Source organism: Silene latifolia, chromosome X (assembly GCF_048544455.1).
Source record: "Silene latifolia isolate original U9 population chromosome X, ASM4854445v1, whole genome shotgun sequence".
In the NCBI taxonomy this organism is placed as follows: domain Eukaryota; kingdom Viridiplantae; phylum Streptophyta; class Magnoliopsida; order Caryophyllales; family Caryophyllaceae; genus Silene; species Silene latifolia.
The window spans coordinates 257,739,715-257,745,488 of record NC_133537.1 but is presented as its reverse complement, the minus strand read 5'-3'; the positions used below and the strand labels follow the sequence as shown (position 1 = coordinate 257,745,488).

The window sequence follows — 5,774 nt, the reverse complement described above, 5'->3', positions numbered from 1 at the left end:
TAGTATGATTGACAACCTTGTTAGCATGTTAAACTTGATAATGAGTGAGTAGTTTCCTTAACTAGGGTTAATGGGGAATTAGGGGAAACCAACATGGGGATTTATTCATGCTTAATCTAATATGTTTTCATAATTAATTTGCTTGCTTGTTGTGATTTCAACTTATGCACATGTTATGTTTGATTAAATGCGAGCCTATGAATCCTTGCATTTTTTACCCATCACCTATCTTTTAAATGAGACTTGTAAGCTTATACACCAACTCGAGTCTCATTAGACCATGCATATAGTTGGATAGGAAGGATTAAGTCGACTTGTAGGTATTGTACAATCTAATCGATTCGGCTCCGGGACCCAAATCTTCTTAGGGATTGTAAGCTTATACACCAACTCGATCCCATCACAACAATAAGTTCTTGCATCTAGTAGAGAGAACATGTTTGTATGATCAACTCCCATGAATCCCCTATGAACCCATGACACCCTGGTGCTTTTAATCAATTATTTATATCTCATTTTAATCACCTTTCTTGTTTTTATTACTTTGCTTTTATATTGTTAATTAGTTTAGTTGATCTCCTATCTCAACCCAAATTGTGACACCCTAAGACACAACCATTTGCAATTCAAAATCCTGCATCAATACCTGTCCCTTGGGATCCGACCTTTACTTACCTCTTTACTAAGAGTAGTTTGTGAAGTTATAAATATTGTTTTGGTTAGTTAGCTTTTGACGACGAGTTTTAACCTCATACTAGGGCCAAACCCTAAAATACAACCTATTAGCAAATTACAACGAACTAGAGACTTACCAAATAAATCGCGACAAGAGACGGAAGTATAGACTTGCGACCGATCAATTAGCCTTGAGAATGATTATGGTGATTAGAGAGAGATGTGAGCATCGTTTAGTTTTGGTAAAAGACTGATTTAGAAACCGTAAAAGCATAATTTATAATAATCTCTAATCACCTTAACCAAATCGCGGAATTAAACCCATCAGACCGGATACTCGGTCGAGTATAGAGTATACTCGGCCGAGTACCATCTACTCGGTCGAGTATTCCACATACTTGGCCGAGTGTTCCTGGGCAGTAGCTAAACCAGGATACACGACACCCCTTACTCGACCGAGTAGGTCATACTCGGCCGAGTACACTACTACAAAACTTGTGATGGACATCGGACTTTTCGCTATATGGACATCGGATACACAACCGATGTAGAGTTTGGTCATGTCCATTGTGGATTAATGGACATCGGATTTTAAACCGATGTCCATTAAAATTTGCACATCGGATTTTTAGGAAAACTGATGTCTATTTGATCAATGGACATCGGATTTTTAGGAAAACTGATGTCTATTTCATCAATGGACATCGAATTTTTAGGAAAATCGATGTCTATTTGATCAATGGACATCAGTTTTTTTGCAAAAATCCGATGTCTATAATTATTATTTTTTATAAAAAAAAATATTACGATGTTGCCTTTATTAGTCGTACACATGATGACAATGCAAAATGATTCCACAATCAACAAAAAATATCTGTATACAATCAATCGGTTATCCAAAGCCAATTACAAAAAAAATTCATCTACATAATGTGTCAAATTTACTTAGACGACTAACCTATACAAAAATATAAACCGATATGTAAACTGACTAATTGTTTAAAAAAAAGGCCGAAGAGACAAGACTACTTGGCGACCTCGTTTGCTCATCTCCCATTGGACATATTACCAAGAGAATCTGGTTCAACACAACAAAGTTAACGAGAAAACAAAAATATCAACATATAAATCTGGCTCAACACAACAGTTCAATGATGCATATAAGTACACGCCGATCACAATCCTCAAGATTTCAAGTCACAAACAGGTAAGCTAAAATACCAAGACGTTTCAAGAATCTTGAAAGCAACAAACAATTTCTTACTTTTGAACTAACTCACAAAATAGGGAAAGTACCTATTGCAGATATTCCTCAACAGTTGTTGCTTCAGTTGGAAAAACATCCTCGTATGTAGTCTTCAGAGGGAAAAAAGACTTAAAAAAGAATTAGGTACTCTATACACTGAGCAACAGCAACAAATCTTTAGTCTCGAAATGATTTACGGCCAGTTAACATGAATCATGTGGGACCATCAAAGTGAGGTGAGAAAAATGGAAAGGGGGAGAGAATGAAAAATACAATAATAAAACAAAATAAGTACGCAACATCATCAGTAGAGTCCATATTTTCTATCAAAACATGTAACTACACGATTCTTATCTAGCTCTCTCTTTCCAACCCTCCATTTAATCTCTTGTAATCATGTTATGCATCTTCCTGCTCAAAACATCTACTGTCATATAGTCAATTTTCCAAGTGTCAAAGCGCATTCTACTGCCCTTAACAGTTGACACTACCACAAACAGTTGCCCAAATCTAGAAAATAAGTCACTACATAACTTTGAGATAGTCCGCATTACGCGCACAAATTTTAGGAGGCAATGCTAGCAAGAAGAATTAGGTTCACTCATAGGAAGAATGCGGAACATTTTACCTTAAGCTCAAAAGACTTGGATCCTTGCAAGTTGCTCGGCGTTAATCCCCTCACGATCTAACAACCTACAGACATGAAGCACATGAGTCCTTAAATGAAAGCATAATAGTGAGAGAGAGTAACTAGCGATTAAACAATTGGGCATCAAACTGGAAGCAGAATAGCACCGTTGCCTTGGTTTGGGAATACTATAAAAGAGGGAAGTTTAGGAAGGGAAAGCACTACGTAAAACAGCCAAATACCACAAACCAATTTTATCCCACGTATGTGGGTTTCTAATAGACTAGCCACAAAGTTTCAATTCAATGACAGAATACTGACAAGCTACCAATAATAAGTTAAGCAGTCACCATATGTCAATGACAGAATGGTTATGTCTTAGAGACCCTTAGTTAAATCAACAGGAAAACAACAACCATGACATTAGCCTAGTGTCTTGGATTACCTTTCCCTCCCGTTCTTAATCTCCCCCATCTTCATCTCTCAACAACCATTATATAATGTAAACGATTGGCTAAAAGAGCAGCCACGAAAATATGAACACTCAAGACAATAAATAACTTTATGAAGAGCATACCTTGATTCCAAATACGCAAATTGAGCTTGCCATCCATTGCGAGAGCCGGAATGCCAAACAATCGATTCAAAACAACAGCTCACCTAAAGTGATAAATAGGAATTCATTGCATTTTCACAAGAAAAAATACATTGATGGTTCTCCGAAATGGCCACCTGGCCGACTATCTTGTTCATGAAATGTTCAGCTAAATGTTATACAAATAAATGCAGCATTGATGATAATGCTCAGCTAACATAAGTAACAATCCATTGATGGTTCCCCGAAATGTGCCACATCCATATCATGTTAACATAAGTATGAGTTACGGTTGCTTTGATGATCAAGACAAATCCCGAACAGTAATAATCTGATGTAATTGATGATAATGCTCAGCTAAATGTTATACAAATAAATGCAGCATCAAAGGGAGACAATGATCTTACAATTGGCGCGCAGAATTCAAACAACAAAAGGATGAGTCGGCTAACCATAGGTCAATTTACTAACCTGGGTCAGAATAGAGAACTTGAATTCAGTTACAAATCATGTACAGATAGAATATGCAAGCAATACCATGATAGTACAAGGATAGCTCACCTGGAGTACACCTGCCATGTGCGGAGAATCTGTCTTAATTTCAGTAATTTCATTCCCTATAATTGATTGTAACGGCTTGATTTATCAGCCTAAATAGCGGCTGATGTATGACACTCATTATCTATGAAATCACAATCTTCCTCTTTCTCTCATATTCCTCTCTTAAATGTTACTCCTGCGTTCTTTGCTCAAGTGATTCTTCTTAAGTTATCATCACTGCAGCATTGAATTTGTCTGTAGTCTATCAAATTGCTTGAACATCTACAAATCCTATCACAATACCATCAAAGTCACTACTTGTGTTGCTTCATTCACTACCTGAATAAACCCAATTATAAAAAATGCTATGTTTACTAAAACAGATTGCAACACAAGGGAACCAAACATACAAGATAGAGACTACTGATTGCACATAATTATTTGAAGGAGCAATTCTAGCAGAGGAGTACTCGAAGACTTTGATCCACCTAGATTCGCCATCAGTCGCAAACAATTCATTGTCTCTTTCAAACTCTATACTCCCATTAAAACGAGAACATCAGAAACAGTCCTGAATTAACCTGATTTAAAGCATGGAGCAGAAAAAATAGAGGCACATCAACAAACAAAACACGACATAATTGACTACAATTAACCTTCAAGCAAATGATATACTTCCCTAAATTGGCCACAATAAAATACTAACAAATCAAATTGAATACAAATGACACAAAATTTATAAATTACAAATTTCTATTCCTCAAAATTTATACTAATAACTATAGAAATATATGAAAAGTAGTTGTACCAATGAAGCGAGTAGCCTGCAGGCCGGATAGGGTGACGTAAGGCGGCTGCTAGCGACGGCCTGTGCGTGGTGGTGGCAGAAGGTTATTGTTGGGGCGAAAGGGTTATGGACTATGGTGAATTGGATAGAACGGTAGCGGGAAAATGGATTGTGGTGGTTTGCGATCAAGGCAAGGGAACGATGGGGTGTGGTCGGCGGTCATGGGCGATGGGGTGGTGGTCGGCGGTTATGGGCGAAGGTGTGGTGGTGTGCTTTTGAGTGAGGCAAGGGAACGAATGGGTTAGGGCGAGGGATGTTGAACGAGTAAGTAACTGTGAGTAGAGTAGTTAGGTTATAGTAAAGAGTGAACGAGTGATAGAGAATGGAGATATACGCGGATGAGTTACTTAAAGTCAATCTTGGGGAAATTAATAGACATCAGATATTGTATATGTCTGATGTTATTTAAAATGGACATCAGTTTTTAAGTTGAACTGATGTATATTAAATTATGTAGACATCGGTTTTTTAGATCTCCGATGTCTATTATTTTGTACATCAGTTTTCTAAAACTCCGATGTCTATAAAGTGATGTCCATAACGCTTTTTGTAGTAGTGGTACCAGCTTAGGAAAACCGTAGTACTACATTTTTATAGTTGCATTCCATTTTAAATATTTTGCATTGTATTATATCTAACATAATTCATGTAGTTAGTTGCATATAGACTACAATTTATGCATAGTCACTAATGACCAAACCTATTCCTTTCTACACTAGAAATAGTGCTTAAATCGGTTTGGGGAGATTTGATCATAGGTGACCATAGGTTATTAGAGAACATGCATTATTTAGTGTAGTTTAGATTGCATTCATTTGTTATATATGTCATATAGAATTGCATTTACTTAGAACTTGCATTCATTCATATCATATCATTGCATTCGTACTTCATTTCCATAAAATCAAAAAAAAAAAAAAAACATGTATTTCTTTTTCATTCCTACTCCTACATGTACATTGAGGACAACAAAATAAAGTGGGGGATGGGAATTTATATTCCAAAACACATAAACATTGAAAAATTTCGAAAAAACTCAAAAATATGTTCTTTAATTTCATAAAAACAAAACCCTTAAAAATTTGAAAATTTAAAAAAATTCCAAAAACATGTTCTTTCCTTTGTAGTGTAGAATTGTATATATTGTATATATTTGTTTGTTTGTTTATCACTCTTATCACATTGGGTCGACTATGCCACATTCGAGGCATGAAGAAAATAGAAGACCGCATGGTATGATCTT

General features: G+C 36.1%; 2 long non-coding RNA genes across 2 annotated transcripts; both read right to left on the bottom strand.

Moving 5' to 3' along the window:
* Positions 1-1,510: 1,510 nt before the first annotated feature.
* LOC141621780 (uncharacterized) lies at positions 1,511-2,059 on the bottom strand. The gene is made up of 2 exons (XR_012532667.1): positions 1,972-2,059; positions 1,511-1,753 (listed from the first exon to the last, which is right to left on the bottom strand). It is a non-coding gene; the product is annotated as an uncharacterized LOC141621780 (long non-coding RNA).
* Positions 2,060-3,197: 1,138 nt separating this feature from the next.
* Positions 3,198-4,853, bottom strand: LOC141621779 (uncharacterized). The gene is made up of 4 exons (XR_012532666.1): positions 4,493-4,853; positions 4,095-4,265; positions 3,706-3,975; positions 3,198-3,615 (listed from the first exon to the last, which is right to left on the bottom strand). It is a non-coding gene; the product is annotated as an uncharacterized LOC141621779 (long non-coding RNA).
* Between the last annotated feature and the right edge of the window lie 921 nt (positions 4,854-5,774).